Source organism: Corvus kubaryi, unplaced genomic scaffold (assembly GCF_017639235.1).
Source record: "Corvus kubaryi isolate FWS band 111438036 unplaced genomic scaffold, C.kubaryi_AGA036_p1.0 136, whole genome shotgun sequence".
In the NCBI taxonomy this organism is placed as follows: Eukaryota; Metazoa; Chordata; class Aves; order Passeriformes; family Corvidae; genus Corvus; species Corvus kubaryi.
Window position 1 is genome coordinate 10,597,416 of NW_024580670.1, and position 15,787 is coordinate 10,613,202.

The 15,787-nt window shown below is 47.1% G+C and overlaps 1 long non-coding RNA gene across 1 annotated transcript in view; it reads right to left on the reverse strand.

Moving 5' to 3' along the window:
• Positions 1–6,806: 6,806 nt before the first annotated feature.
• LOC121659070 overlaps positions 6,807–15,787 on the reverse strand; it is a 38,873-nt gene continuing 29,892 nt past the window's right edge. Inside the window, exons 8-10 of the long non-coding RNA XR_006014152.1 lie at positions 15,141–15,317; positions 14,630–14,750; positions 6,807–8,227 (exon numbers count right to left, since the gene is read on the reverse strand). This is a non-coding gene — a long non-coding RNA (uncharacterized LOC121659070). The remainder of the gene's footprint in view (positions 8,228–14,629; positions 14,751–15,140; positions 15,318–15,787) is intronic.

Below are 15,787 nucleotides of genomic sequence, written 5' to 3' on the forward strand. Positions count from 1 at the left end.
CACAGCCCTTGGAGTATTTACATTTTCGTGGAGCTATAGCACTTTCACGAAGAGGAAATTCAGCTCTCCAGGAAAGTCAGTGAAGCTGAGGTCTAAACATAAGATCCCACACACCAGGTCATCATTTGACCGCACAGTGACAGAGATGTGGAATGATTTCTGCTATAATAAGAATCCCCAGCTGTTAAATTAAAATTAGTTAGCTAAACAAAACCAGAGCCTGATGCTGGCCTTCGTAAGCCAGTTGCTCAGCATGGCTCCCCCAGCCACAGAGGACTGGGCTTCTGCTCTTTTAGGAGGTTGGTTATCCAATGAGCAGGTTCATTTTTCATGCTGCACATGGCAAGTATTGTGCCACAGCTGCCAGTCATATCCTTGATTTGCAGTGCTGCTGGTACCCCCAACAGCTGCCTGAATTAAATGAGATATAGGAATTAAGGAATGGCCATTTTAAGCTCTTGGTGTGTGTTGAATACCAGCTGCTGCCAGTTTTTCTCCTCTAAGAGCCCTGCCAAGCATCCTTACCTTCTGCACTTCAATTTGGATCTCTATCAAAGTCCTTCACTAGGAAAACACTCTTGCTAATGAAAACCTGTAGCTTTGCTGGCCCCAGTTCTGAGTACTGCTAATGGGGGGCCTCAGGAGACCCCATTTTTGTGCAGCAGGGCCACTTGACATTAGTCAATATTAGTTGCCCTTCCAATCCCTGATAGGGTCAGACAAACAAGCTCTACTGCAAACAAAGATCTGGTTCTACTAAACAACTAAACGTCAAGACAGGTCAACCAAGGTGTAATCAGCTCTCATGGCGTAGCTGTGAGCTGCAAGACTCTATACAGGTGGCCAAACAGACTACTGCTGGGAAAGAAACTCTTCCCCAGCTCAAAAAGGAAATCAAAACTCTTACTTCCAGCTTGGTCTTCACAAAAGAAAGCCCAGCAAATCAGGCTGATCAGTCAATGACATATGGTTTTGAAAGGTTGTGATTTTGCAGACAAATATGTGTTCCCAGCACCAAGGTGCTTGTGGTTTGTGCTGAAAGAGATGTTTTAGTGCTGAATTTCTGGGACTGAGGGCTTTTCCCTACTCTTTCTCAAAGAAAATGTCAGTGCCAGTAGCCTTCACGATCTGTTCCTGTGCAGCCTTCATGCTGTGTGTGTCTGTGTGTGGCAGGGGGGATGGAGCAGTGGGAGCTGCCAGTGCAGGTGGCCCTGAGCACAGCCCTCACCAGCAGGCATTCATCAGGCCTGGGACAGGCACACTTCCAGATGATTTATTATTGGTATTTAATATTTAAATGCCAGCTGATCATCTAGCCCTGGTGAGTAGATGTTCAATAACAGCAGGGAGGAGCCATCTCCTGCCAGCCCACCCTGCCTCCTCCATCATTTAATGCCAAGCATGGAGCCCTCTCCTTGCTCCCTGGGCTCATTGTGGGAGCTGTGTCACACACAGCTCAGGTCCCCTAGTCCTTGCTGCCCTTCCCATCTATCCCCTGTGTTTTGCCTATGTCAGAGGCCTCTTAGGATTCACAGCATCAGGACCCAGCAAAGAGATTCATTCAAGGTATCTCCTAAATAGGACAGACAAAGCCCTGTTCCCCTCCCCTCACGCTGTAGAGAGAACAACCTCTGCACTGCTGGTGTCCTTATCTGTTTCTCAGTGTCAGTTTTTGCTGCACAGCTCTTTAGCCTTGTCCATCTGACTTAAAACTGCCCTTCCCTGGCAAGCAAGGACCCTGCCCAGCATATAACAAAGCACATCAGTGACCTTGCAATAATAATTCGCTGTCCTGACACAGGCAGCTGGAGCACAGGGGACCTTGTCCACTTAAAAACCACCGCCACGCTTCTGGGACTCTGCATCCAGCAGTACCTGAGATGACTGAAACAGGAAGAGTTTTTGAAAACCAATTTGCTCTCCACTCTTTCTACCTCTTTGTTTGCATTTTCCATTTCTCTCAGCGTGGGGGATGAGGCTCAGTACTCGGCTCATGTTTATCCATGCTTGGCTCTTCGATTGTCACTTTGCAGCCCTGTCTGTGGGCCCTGCAGGTGGCACTTGCTTTCCCCTAAAGAAATAGCACCCCCACAATTTTTCTTCCAACTTCTGTCCAAAAAATAAGTAGTACAAGAACGTTTCTGATGGTGTCAGGCTTTATAATAGTTCATTCATTTCAACCCTAAATTTGGGACTGAATTTGAGCTGGCAGTAGCTCTTTAATATACAGGACCTGTCTTATTACATCTCCGTCTAATGCATATTTGGGAGCTTTCCCTGAAAGCTCTTGTATAAAGGAGTATTATGACATCAGGAAGTCTAAAAGTACCTGAACTGCAGATGTGATAAATTCAGCAGGATGATACGTGCCTGGAATTTGTAGTTGCCTTTTTCCATTGGCAAATGGCCGCCTGGGCTCCATCCCCTGGGATAGCTGTAGAGAACAGCCAGTTTGATGAGCCTAACCAGCCATTGGATGTCACTTTGGCTCCACACTAATTCAAGGGAAACAGCATTTATCTGGCAGCCAGGCAGCCAGCTCTTCGGCAGCTGAGAGTTTAATTATCAAAGGTTCAGGCGAATCTTGCTCTTGCTATCTCCAGCCAGCTGCTGCAGAAAAAGAGACCTTCTGGCCCCATCCAGAAGTTTGTGAATCTCTTGCAAGTTCCCTTTTGCTGCTAAAAAGAGTCCCAGTCCATTTGCCCTTTCCTGTGAAAGCTCTGGACTAGATGCCACTAGAAAAAGGAAATAATACAGTGGGGAAGGGCTCTGGGAGGATGGGGCTGAGAAGCAGCAGTCAGGAATGGGAGCACTGGGCAGGCTCCAACTGGTGCTTTGATCCAGCCGTGGAGGCCTGCACTTATAGATGGATGTGGGCACAGCTTCCTCAAACTGCAGGATGTTGTTCTCTCACAGCTTCATTCTGCAGGGGTGGGGCAGAGCCGGTCTGGTTTGTGTTCAGTCCAGGAGAGCTGTGTTTCTGCTGGTGGACCTCAGCCTGAGCAGTCTCAAAGTAAAACACAAGGGCTACACCTGCCCCATCCCACTCTTCAGCAATCCATTAGGAAGGGTGGGGATTGGAGGGGGCAGAGCAAGCAAGCTGAAGGCAAAACAAGAAGAGAACAGTCTCTGCAAAGGCAGCTGTTTGCTCAGTGTTTCTGCAAGAGTAAAGGGCAGACGGTGCACCAGGAAAATTAGTGGGGGAAAAGGTGACCTCAAATGAAGCCACCTTTCCCTCCAAGAAAACAAGAGGCCAGTGAGTGAGGAACATGGAGGAGGTGTTGGGGTCATAGGGAGCATCCTGCTCTACTCTTCAGTCACTCCCAGTTCCTCAGACACTTGACATGATTCCCTCATCTCTGGGTCCAGGGGTCCTTGTACTCCTCTCTCAGCCTTGCTATCAACCACAGTCAGTTCAAAACCAAAGGCTGTTGGTACTCTCCCAGGTTCTGCTCAATATCCCGCTGTAAGTGGGACACTCAAGACCTGAATGTGGTGCCGTTTCCAATAGATCCTTTGCACTTCTGTGGCAGGGATGTCCCTGCCCTTTCAGCCTTGCAGTGGCTAGTTAATAAAGGGGCCACTTAAGTGCCTATCAGGGAAGTTGGTAACTAATGTGCAAGTGATGCACCTGCTTTTTGTTTCATGCAGGCTCTCTGCAGACACAATCAGACACAATTGGCCATTCTCAAGGCACATTTATCTTTTCAATATGAAGGCAAGAGACTCAATTATCTTGTTCAAAAGCTAAGATTCTGCTGAGCAAATTAGTTATCCTCCCCATTCTTCTTCAAAATGCCATCAGGAACCATCATAAGCAAATACTATCAATCACTATCTGTTTTGCCCAGTCTGCCTGAGCTATCAATAGGGATCCACATAGGGAAATACATTGTCTCCACTCCCCTCCCAAGAAAAGTCTCTCCAAAGCTTGGGCATGATTTTTGTAGTTGAGACTCCAGGTTAGACACAATAGAACAAGAGAGCTCAGGGCATGTGTGAACCTGAAGGAGATGGAAGGACCAGGCACCCATAAACACCTATTTTACTCTTTCCAAAGAGTAAAATAGGTAAGAGGCCCTCCCTGCCTCTTTCCCACCAACCCAAATAAACTTGGAAGCCACCCAGCCAATGGCTTCAGATGGAAGAGAAACGTGCCCTGGTAGCAAGTTCCTGCTAGAAATTTGATCTTGGGCTCCCCGTTGTAGTCCAGAAGCACTGTCACTAAGGGCAAGTTTCTTTGGGTGTCTCATTTTTCTGTCCTGCATGAACAAAAGTGTTTATTTAACACCACCTCTCCAGGGTTTCCTCAGCTCTCTGGTCTCCAGACCTGTCAGTTTACTTACAGCACTGCTAACTGCAAACTGATTAGTCCAGTCCCCCTTCCCTTCTCCCCCATGGTTATCACTTTTATTAACAGCAAGGGAGTGATAATGGGGAAAGATGATCAAAGCTGCTGGTATTAACGCAGGGGATTAGCAGTATTTATATTCCTGATCAGTGCAGTCTCAGTGTGAAGAGGGAGCCACCACAAATCAGCCTTTTCCAACTGAGAGTTGCTGCAGTGCCACTGCCTAAATAGCTGCTGGCTAATGAGTCCTTTGCAGCTGGCTGGGGGAAGCTGGCTGGCTGGGAAGCTGGCTACTGCCCTTGCAATATAATGAGCCCAGGCAGGCACCCACAGTGGCATGAGGGTCCCTGGCCTCGGGTTTCAAAGTGCTCTTGACCTCTTGGGGAAAAGGCCCCCCACTGTTGAGATCAAGCCAACTAAAGCTGAGCGAACGACTGGACTTCTGTGGCCAGTTCATGGTGGGATTGCATCACTATCACAGGAAGGGAAAGCACAGCTTCCATCCCAGTCTGGGAGTTGTGGGAAGTTCAGTGAGCACCATGCTGGGAGAGGGAGGGGAGCAAAAAAAATTCATCTGTGCCAGGTTTTACACATAGGGCAGGAGAATGAAATCCTCTGCAAGCATCCAAGGAGAACAGATGCGGTGTTGCATACTGACTCTGCTAAGATTCCAACAGCCACTCAGTGGCAGGCATGGTTGCAGGGACAGGCAGGTTCAGCCACCACCAGCAAACCAAGGTGAAGAGGCTTCACCTGGCAGAGGCTGGAGACCAATGCAATGAGCAGAGAGCAAACAGAGGATGCTGAGGTCAGGGAGACAGGGGATGGCAGAATTTCAGTTCACATGGAAGAATGAGGACACAAAGAAAGTGTTCACTTCTCTTCTGCATCCCCTGAGGAGACTTTCAGGGAGCCTATGACCCTCATCCTCAGAATGCCCACAGAAAGGCCCCATTGCAGCACCCCCTTCCAACCAAAGAGCAATATATAAATGCTCAAAGATAAACGGAGGAACCAAGACAACTCCTTTCCAAGCCACTCAGTCTGTGTAAGGTGATCAGACTTCAATATTGAGCCAAAGACACTCATCCAAAGCCAGGGCATTTTTCTAAATAAATCTTTACAAAAGGCAGGAGAACAGATGTCTTGCCCACCAGCTTCAGGCAGATTTTGCTGTCAGCCCTTCAAGAAAAGAGCGACCTGGGTTTGATGTCCAAGTTTGAACGCTGCCATTTGGGCCATAAGGTGCTTCCTCAGGAGAACTAACTGCAGACTGAATGAGAGGTCTTCTTAATTATAGCTAGTAAGAAACAAGGATCTTGAAAATACCGTTTGTTTGCATATAATGTAGGGTCATTAATACCTTCATGACCAGGTAGAGTTATCTTTGACTATCTACACAACTATTTCTTCCCCCCCAGCCCCAACCTGTTGTTCATCACTTTCCACCTCTCCTCTACACAGTGCAATATTATCATGGAGGGTTTATTTATATCACCATAATTGGTTGCTGTGGAGACAACCATTATGTCACAAGTGTAGGCCAGGGAGTTCTGGCTGCAGAACAAATTGCAAAGGGGCCATGCAGGTGAGCCCTGTGGTTTTAGTGCACAATCCCACCCTCCTGCTTACACCATGGACCATCTGCATCCATACACAAGCCCAGCTCCACTTGCAGATGTTTGTCCCACATGTGGCCATGTGCAAACACAAGCTGACTTGCTCTGGCAAAATCTCAAAGCAGTTTTTATCCACATAACAGGCAGTGACAACTGAGAGGACAGGAGACACAGTTTGAACTACAGGAGAAGGTTGCAGTCAGTTAGGGCAAGACAGAGGCCAAGAGTGATGCTCCTAAGCCTCTTCCACTCCCACCCCACCCATTCTTGAGCCACTCTCCACACATGTGCCCAGTAAAAATTACTCTGAAGGTGTTGCAAAGCCCTGTGTGACCCATGGGGACTAATGAACACTTTACACAACCCTGTTACTGTGTCTTGGTTTGAAAGACAGGTGTCTGCCAAGGAAGGCAGGAGCCTCCCTTGAAATGAAAAATGCAACCCCCTTCCCTCCAAAGTATTATAATTTTGAAATTAAGGGGCTTTCAGGCAAAGATATGAGGAATAGGAATAACAGTTCTTTACTATTTTTTATATATATATGTATGTGTATAACCAGTCAAACAAACAACAATAACTATGGCAGTAACAGCGAACAATCACAAACCCAGTCCCAGCCTTCTCGGCTGTCGGGCCCTTTCCCCTCGGGTGCAGTTCCGCTCGCAGCCGGCAGGGGCGCTGGCGGCTCCCGGTGAGCAGGGCAGGTGCGATGGTTCCCCCGCGGCTGCAGGGGGCGCTCCGGAGCGAGCTCGGGGAGCGCGCGGCACCGGTGCCCTGGGATCCCGGGAAGGGATGGGACAAAGGCTTCACAAACCCCTGGGCAGCCGATCCCGGTGTCCGGCCGGACCCTCGGGAACAGCAGGCTGGAATAGCAGGGACGAGCACAAATCCCGGGTGGCAGACGAGATGTATCAAACTCCGGAGCTGCAGCGGGAACACTGGGAGGTCTGGGCAGGCAGGGTGTGCGGGGCTACGAGGTAGCGAAGGCTCAAAGCAGCGACAGGGGCAGGGCGGCCACAGCCTGGATTCCAGCGGGGCAGGGAAAGGCAGGCTTGGGAATCCCAGGGTTTCTCCTTGAGGCACCCAAGCAGATGGTGAACAGGTCCCTCTTTTAGTGAGGTGGGGTGTTAGGGTCCCAGTGCAACAGCCACTCCAGTGAGCAAGCTCCACTCACGGTAGAAGGAAGGCAGCCGAAAGCAGAAGCCCGCAGTGCTGACGAAATCCCTCCACAATGACGGCAGCGTCCCTTCATCCCAACGCCGAGAACACCAGCCCACCCGGGGTGTACCCAACCCCCAGGTGAAAGAGAGTAGCCAGTTGGACCCCTCCCTCTGTGGCCACATCTTTTGTTTTTCTTAAGCACACAGTAATTTGTTGCCCTGGCAATATATATGGAAAAAATTCTTTAAGAGGAAAAGAAAACAGGAGAACTCCTAAAAAACCCCAACATACTGTTACTCACTCATCAAAGCTGTTGTGGATTACCCCACTATCTCAGCCTCACAGCACAGTTCAAGGTGGAATTTTCCGGAGAAAACCCTTTTTCCCCACAAGCTGCTTCCAAGGTCATGACACCTAGTCCAGTGTAACAGCAAACTGTCAATGTAGGATGATGTGGACTTCTCATATTCTGTCTCCAGGATGTGTTTGTCAGCAGGTCATGCTCTGCTTGGGTTGTGCGTATAATCAGAAGAAGCAAGAGATGGAGGCAAGTGTTTTCTCCATGTGCTGCATCCATCCAAGATCAGTAAAACCACTCAGAGATTGCCCTCCTCGACAGATCCAGTTGAAGGTGAATGTAGAAAAGCTGATTGGCATTCGTGGGCTCTGGATAAATGGAGCTGTTCACCTTGGGATCGTGAGTTCAGAGGAAGGTCAGCTCACTGTTGACCACCATTCATTATCCTCTGGCAACAACTCAGCCTCAGTGAAATAAGGAGCCAGCCTTGGCTTGGGTCCCAGTGGAAAGAAAGTCTGTGTCACTGCAGTTGCTGTGCTCACTGGACTCTTGGCTGGCCCCTCAGGGAAATAACAAAGCAGTTCAGGGAGCCCATCCTCACAGCTTAGCACCTTCCTGGGGGATCAACCTGGAGTAACACGCTGGAGTCTCTGCAGTGTCTCAGTGTTAGTACACACAGACACCACTGCTGAGCTCCAGATCCGGCACATAGGTGAAGACCAGGTGCTGCCACCAAAGAATCACAGCAAGGAAAAGCTCAGACTGAAATGGGGGAGGTAGGAGAAAGGTTGAAATCCCCTGTGGAAGAAGTCAAGAGAAAGGCAAATAAATGACTGCAGAGCAGCTCACATGTCAGGACAAGAGGCACAAGGTGAGGTTAGAGTCTCACGTGAGAGCCCTGCTCTCACCCATCACTGTTGCACAGCTTTGGTGTTGCAGGGGGAAGGAGAAAAGCCTTTCCCCACACTCCTATCCCCCTCTGCCCCATGCCCAAAGCAGATGTGGATCCTACAGCCCACTCCTGTGGGCTCCTCCATTGCAGGGCCACAGGAGACCCTGGGGAGGGAAATATTGGCCAAATGAACCATCCAGGTGGCCTGTGGGCCTTATATTGAGCATTCTGGTCCATACTAAAATAAATGCAATAAACCAGGTCAGTATCACTTGCATGAAATTCACTTATTGTTTTAAATTACCATTATCACCATCATAATTAAAATCAAGCAACAGCTTAAAGAAACTAATGAATATTTTTATACGTGAACTTATCACGAGAAGGGGGGGGAAAAAACAAAGTGCAAATGTGCCTGTATTGCTAATAAATATTATTGGAGGGACTCCCAGCTTTTCACATTACCACAGTGTGATATGACAGCCTATAATGGATTACTCAACTGCCCGAAGCCATTGTAGGAATAAATCCCTTTTAATATTCATGTGCGGTCTTTGAGAAAATAGATGTAAGCAGTTAATACTTTTCTATAGACAAAACAATGCAGTTTATCAAAACAAAATGTGTGCTTGAAAACAAAAATCACAAAGCTCCTGGACTCATTCTATTTTTTTGCAAATCAGAAAAAATAGCACCCAAAGATAAAGACAATTTGGGGAGCATAGAAAACAAGATGGGGAGAGATAGGATATTAGCAGATGGGGAGGGACAGGGTCAGTAGAAAGGAGGAAAAAGCATAAGAAAATGAGTATTTTGTGAATCTGTGGTTGTAAAGAGAGCACCAAAGGAGCTGTGTGAGTAAGGTGTTATTTGGCAGTGGGGCTGCTGGTTGCCCTACAAAGCTCTCACTGGGACAGAAGGTGGTATATGTGTGGCAGAGGAAGATCTGGTGCTTCCGAGGAAGGAGACACAGGGCTCTCTGAGGTGTAGGGATGCTGCTAGGTGATGCTAGGGCTTAGCCATGTTTATAGGACAGTAAAGGATGTAGTAAAAGAGGTGAACAGCAAAGCCTGTGCAGGGCCAGCTGAGGGCTGCTCCCTCCCAGCCCCTCTGCTCTATCTTTCTGCTTTTCCTTTTGCAGCTGATATATAAAACCTACCTGTTTTTTAATCTCTGGGTTTTGGGGTTTTTTTTCCCTCCCTTTACACTGCAGAACAAGAGAGCAGTAGAGGAGGATTTGTAACTTTTTGTGTGGTCGGGAGTTGAGGGAATTGGAGGTTAACCCTTCCTGCCCCAGCTGTTTGTGGGCAGTTGATGCTTGGAGAGAAAACCAGATAGCAAAACCATCTCAGGGACTGGAGGGAATGGCTCCAGACTCTCAGAGGTGAGGGGGCAAAAATGAGAAATTAGATCTTACAGAACTGTATGCTGCTGGGATGTGAATCCAACTTTTATTTGGCTGGTATGGTCTGTGGCTAAAAATGGCTGTAGATGTATCTGAAACTGTGAGGGAGAGAGAGGCAGAAGCTCTTCAGTTCCTCTCCTGCTGTGAGATCTAGGCTGCAAAGACAAGCTTAAACTGAAGCATCAGGAATAAATAAGGCTCTCCTGGGACTCATGTGGCTTTGATATCTGAGGCTGCCTGGCGGGTGAAAGAGTGGAGTCACAGATTCCTTCTGCTTGCCATGTTCTGAGAGAGCCTCTGATGACACCCTTTGTCCCTGGCACAAGCACAGCAAAGGCAGCTCAGGGTCTGCCTTGGGTTGGGGTAGGTGCCATCCAGGCTGAAGGACACACCATATTCTTGAACCAAATTCAGCTCAAAACATAGCCCAAGAGGCTGACAGTGCTCTGAATGCTGCAGGCCTTTGTGAAAGTTGTGATTCTGCAAAGACCCACAGGGTGCTTAACTGGACCTTCTTCCAAGTGCCACTGGCTCCCAGGGACCTGCTGGAAGGAATTCAGGATGGACACACACTGAACTAACTGCAGCACCCTGAGATCCTCCCATGCTTCAAAATGCTTGGGGGAAGGACACTATCCCTTAAGATGTCCAGTTTTATAATAGTAATTCCAATCCTCAATATAGGGAAAAAATCCGTGAATTACCATGTTAGTATGTCAGAGCAATCCACACAACTTTCTCAGGTTTTATTCCCATGTAATTTTCATGGAACAGTACAGTTCCCTATCTGGACAAAGCTTCAGCTGTGTAACCATTTATGTAGCCAGCAATGTTGGAAAGATTCTATAATTAGAAAAATTCCAGGAATGTTTATAGAGGCAACATCTTTCCTGTATCTCTTTATTAATTTATTGTAACAGTAATCTTGTCGCTGTAAACACCGTGAGACTCCCTTTAAATGCCAGATAGTTTTATAGACTGTATTGAGTGATATGAAAATGGGCCAGTTTTATAGGTCATATATTTCTTTGAAATGGAATAGGTCCAGGAGACAATTGGGAACCGGAATGGGGAGAATTCCTCCCACCCACCTCCTTCCAGCAGAGCAGAGGTGTGTCTTGATACGAAAGGGAAAGAAAAAGTTTCACCTTCTAATTGTTGTATTGAGTAGCTCATTGACTGCACTTTCTGTTCAATACCTTTTTTACCACTCAGATTGTCTAATCAAAGGCTTTTTCCTTCCTTGGTTTAGCTTTGCAGCCTCTAGCATTGATCCAAAATCAGAAACGAAAGAGAGAAACAGGCTCTGGGAAAAGAGAACACAATTAACACCCAAGCAGCTTCATTTTTTGGGGTGCCTTTAAACATCTTGCACTTCTCAGTCTATTCTCCCATTCTTTTATTTTCCCTTTTGTGTTCAGGAGGTTTCTTTAAGGAAAGCCTTTATCAGCTGCTCAGGGAGAAGATTAAAGCACCCTTCACTGAGAAACAGGTTACTTTTTGTGTCCAAGTTCTTAATCCACTTTATTAAAATGTTCCAAATCTTCCTTCAAGAGGAGAGATCAGAAGGACATTTCTCTGTCACCCCTGGCATGCCTTCCTTCCGGATACTTGTGCTTCATTAGAGGCTAAAAAAAACAAAGTCAGGGCAAGGAAAAGAAGAGAGAACAAGACTGCAGTCACTGGTTAATATGGGACGTGGAGCCTTCTACTTCATGGCCACTGGTACTGCTCTGGCCCCAGGCTGGAAGCAATTGAAAGCTTTTCCCATCTCAGAGACACCTGCGTGAACCAAGTCAGAGATCTCTGGCTATTTTTGCCTTTGAGGTTCAAAGAAAAGAGCTTTGCAGTGAACAAAGCCAAGCATCCGTCCAGCCTGCTGCCCCGCTGCTGAAAGCAGCAAGGAAAGGGCACAGAAAGGGTGAGGGTACTGAGTCTGCTCTGCTGTGTACTCTACCTGCTCCCCCAGACCGCAGGCCTGGCATTGCCCACCTGGAATAATGGCTCTCTGTGGCTAATAAACTTTGATGGATTTTCTTCCATGGCATCATCTGATCTTTTTTCTGCATATCCGCAATCTTTCTCTGCACTATCATGGCCCTTCCAGGGCAAGGCTGAAGGACACCAACACAAGCTGCTGCCTGGGCACTTCTGATATCTAGGAGTGCCCAATGAGCCACTTTTTGTCATGTTTAGTTTGAAGGCTTCCACATTAAGACAGAAACAGAAACAAAGCATGTGATTCCTCTGGGCAGCCTTGGGAGATGTCTTGGGGGAAAAAAGCCTAGATCGGGTCTACACCCCACTTTGGATCTGGCATCAGCTCCTCACCCCAGCCCTCCTTTCCTTTCCCTTCCCCTCAGGAATCTCACGTTGGATTTTCACAGTCTGTCTGCCCTGACCCAGGATTATGGCCACAACACGGTGCAGGCAAGCAGTGAGAGACACCACCTCCCACAGTGGAAAACTAAAATAAGGCTAGGACAGAAACTGCTCCAAGTAGCCATGATAGAAGTCTAATGAGGCATCTGACACGATGGCTTTTCCATGTACCCTGTCTTGGTTTTAAAAGGCCACTTGCTTTGCATAAGTAGCTGCTGTTTTGTAAAGCAAGTGTATATGATGCAGACACTCCTCGTGCTTCCTCAGGGTACAATTACTTTCTTATCTGTCTTGTACTGCTGTTTCTCTGCAGCTGAAGTAAATTCTCCAGTGTGAGACTGTAGGGTTAATCTTTTGAGTAGGTAAAGTTAAAAGGGCTGGAGAAAAGCATGGCAGCCTGAGAGAGCAAAGAGCAAGGAGGTGACATCTTGGCAGGCAGAGACGAGGAGTGAGGTGTTCCTGAAAGACAACCTTCACATTTCCCATCAGTGCTGACTCATAAAATGTCAGGTTCATTAAAGGTGAAATACACACAAACTAGAACTTGAGCAGTTTCATACACGGCAAAGCATCCATGCAATTGGCTTTTCCCCCGCATCTTGACACCTCCAAGTCTTCTGAGTCAAGAGTACCAAAGTAATTTGATATTAAAATGTGTCATCCAGTTAATAAAAGCATAGTCAAAGGCTACATTTTATTTATTATTCAAATTACAGTAGCTCTTTGATGCCTTGGCTGCAACACAGCCCTGCTTAGAACTCAAGAGACAAGTCCCTTCTGCTCCTACCCCAGTGAGTGCCACATGATGGGGGGAGATTTTCGGAGGGCGGCAGAGGTCTAGGTGTGGGATCCTGTTGATTCCCCTGCCTTCCTGCCCAACTTTCACATGCCCTTTGCAGAGTCTCCTCTCTCAAGCCCACCCGTGAACACTGCGGGAGAGGGAGCCCAGAGCTCAGATGGCTTGCAACAGTCTCCAGCCACTCAGTGTCACTGCTGTGCCTTAATCACAAATCATCCCTTCTCTGCTGTTACAGCAGGCACACTGCCGTGTTTGTGCCCACCAACACTCCTGTTCCAGGCGTGGCGCAGCGCAGCGCTCTGCCTGCGGCTATCCTGGTGTCCCGTGTTTATCTAGTCTCTCCTGATGGCCTCCACAGCATATTTGCTCTATTTTCAAAGCCCTTTTCTGAGCCGCTTTGAATTCCCTTTGTGTTTAAAGATCTGCCTTGCTCTTCGAGCTCCGTGCACCCTCACCAGCCAGGTTTTAAAAGCAAGGCCGTTGCTGGAAGTTGTCATTGGTACGTGATGCAGAACAAAATCCAGCTCGCTCGAATGCAGCTAGATTGGCTCAGCAGGGCTGACAATGGATGAACTGGGTCTTATCAGCGGAGGGAGCAGATAGAACACGGGAGCAGCGTGCAGGGAGCAGATAGCAGCTCTGCGAGAGCGGACAGAGAGCCTGCTGATAGTGCAGGGCAGGGGGAAGGCATCACTTTTGTTCCCTGGCTGGTTTTGAGGCTGTTGTTTTAAAGCTGGCACCTTTCTGACCACAGCCACTGCATTAATGGGGAAAAGAAGCAAAAGTGATGGACAAGCCAATGGAGCAGTGCTGTGATGAAAGGTCTCAGCGGGGCGCGTTTGTCCAAATGAGCCACTGCCTCCCTGCGCGATTTATTCCTCACTCCAAATGCATTTGTTGGATTTAATGACAAGTTGGTGGCATTTCAGCAATTAATCCTATCAAAGGGAGGTGATTTTACACAGAGCTGGTCCCATATTTCCTAGGCTGTGTTTTTGTTTATGAGGAGAGGGGCTGCCAGCTGTCTCCCAAGTCTGGGCACTAGAGTTCATGGAAAGGAACTGTGGGTTATTAACCAAGTGTCTTCTTCTGACACCTGAAAGCAGCACAGCTAAAAAATACAACCTCAGATTGTCCTAACAAGCAATCTCCAAACTGTAAATATGCAACAGTGAGAGAAAGTATTTCTTTACCAGTGAAACACTTTAATGAGTGGATGGCTCAGCAAATCTTTTATGCAGCTGCTTTCCCTGCTGCAGATACTGAGATTTATGGTAGGAAGGGAGGGGAGTTAACAACCAACCAGGGAGCTGCAGCCTCTGTATACTTGGGTTCCACCTCATGTTCCTGTTTGACTGGTTTGATCCTTCTGCAACTCTCCTTGGATAAACCATTAATGGTCCCATTTACTGGGGTCCTGGAGACAGGAATGCAAGTAGCTCCTACTGCCAGAATTCATGACTTGGCTAAGCAAGAAGAAACAATCCATGCTTCTGATGAGGGTACTGATGACACATGCCCAAAGACTTTAAATATGGAGTGCTCTTTGAATACTGATTACTTCATTTGGAGAGAGAGAATCAATGGAGATTATGTATTTTTGCAATTCTGAGAAGCTTTTCCATATTCTCCTCCAATGGAGAGGTTCCTAAGCTCTTTATCCTTCTGTCCAATTAATGACATTTCTAATTAATATTAGGACCAAAACCAAAATCACAATACCTGGAGGAATGGGATCCAAAAGAAACAATCTTCTTTCCTGAGAGGGGTGGACTAAGAGGCAAAAGAATAAGCATTTTCAGAAGGTGATCTTCCTAAACATCACAACCTCCAGCAGCAAAGCCTGTTTGCGGAACAGAGTCCTCAGACATGCAATTAATAGCAATACAAACAAACAAAAAAACTACCAAAAAAATCAACAAAAATAAACTCTACAAACCAGCAAATTCTCAACTGATTCACCCTCTGAGCTGGTCCTTGAGCCACTCTTGCTGTCATGATGAAATTTCCACTTCCCATAGACCTGAGCCCCCAGCTCGAGGAGAAAGCTCACACCCTGACCTGGCCTTTGGCAGCAATGTATTCATCTGGAAATCTGCTGTATCAGTGACAGCGTAGAGCAATTCTTGTTTATGACACCACATCTTATTTTGGGCAATTTAACAGTCATAAACCCAGTAACAGTCATCTTCTGATTTGAAAATAAAATGCCTCTAGAAACTGTTGCTGTTACCTCACTTTGGTATTGCAGACTGAGCCATTGAGTCTGTTAGTTGCTGGGAAAAGACTTATCCAAGATCATCTCCAAAAGCATTTTCTGATTGATACTTGTTTGCAGAGGCTCTGAAGACAGACCAGCCAGACACGGAGACTTAAAGAAAGCTCCTGAAGGAATGTGAAGGTCTTGCTGCTGAGGACACACAGATGAACACATCACCAGAATACATAAGATGCTTTGCACTTTTCTTATTTATCCAAAAAGCTATTTTTGTTTATTAAAACCTAGTTACTAGCTGCATCTTGCCAATAACCTGGAGTGCTTGCTTGGTTAATTTAAGCAAGCAGAGCTTTGACAAAGTAATTTTACCATCCTCGGGGATCTGCCAGCTTATGCCGGTCTTCACTATTTCAGATGAAATTGAGTTAATTTTCACTGAAATTGCTTCTTAGCATACAAACACATTCCCCATCATTGCGAGCTTATGCCTCTGCAGCTCTATTATTCTTTAATTTACACAACCCGGCAGCGAGGGATTAATGCCTGAGACATATAAAGGGCTACAGTGTGGAGAGGAGAAGGCAAGGAGAGAGAGAGGGAGAGAGTGGAGCTCTGCAGGGAATAGGTAATGGTGTTTCAGTTTTATAGTCAAAACATTTAAA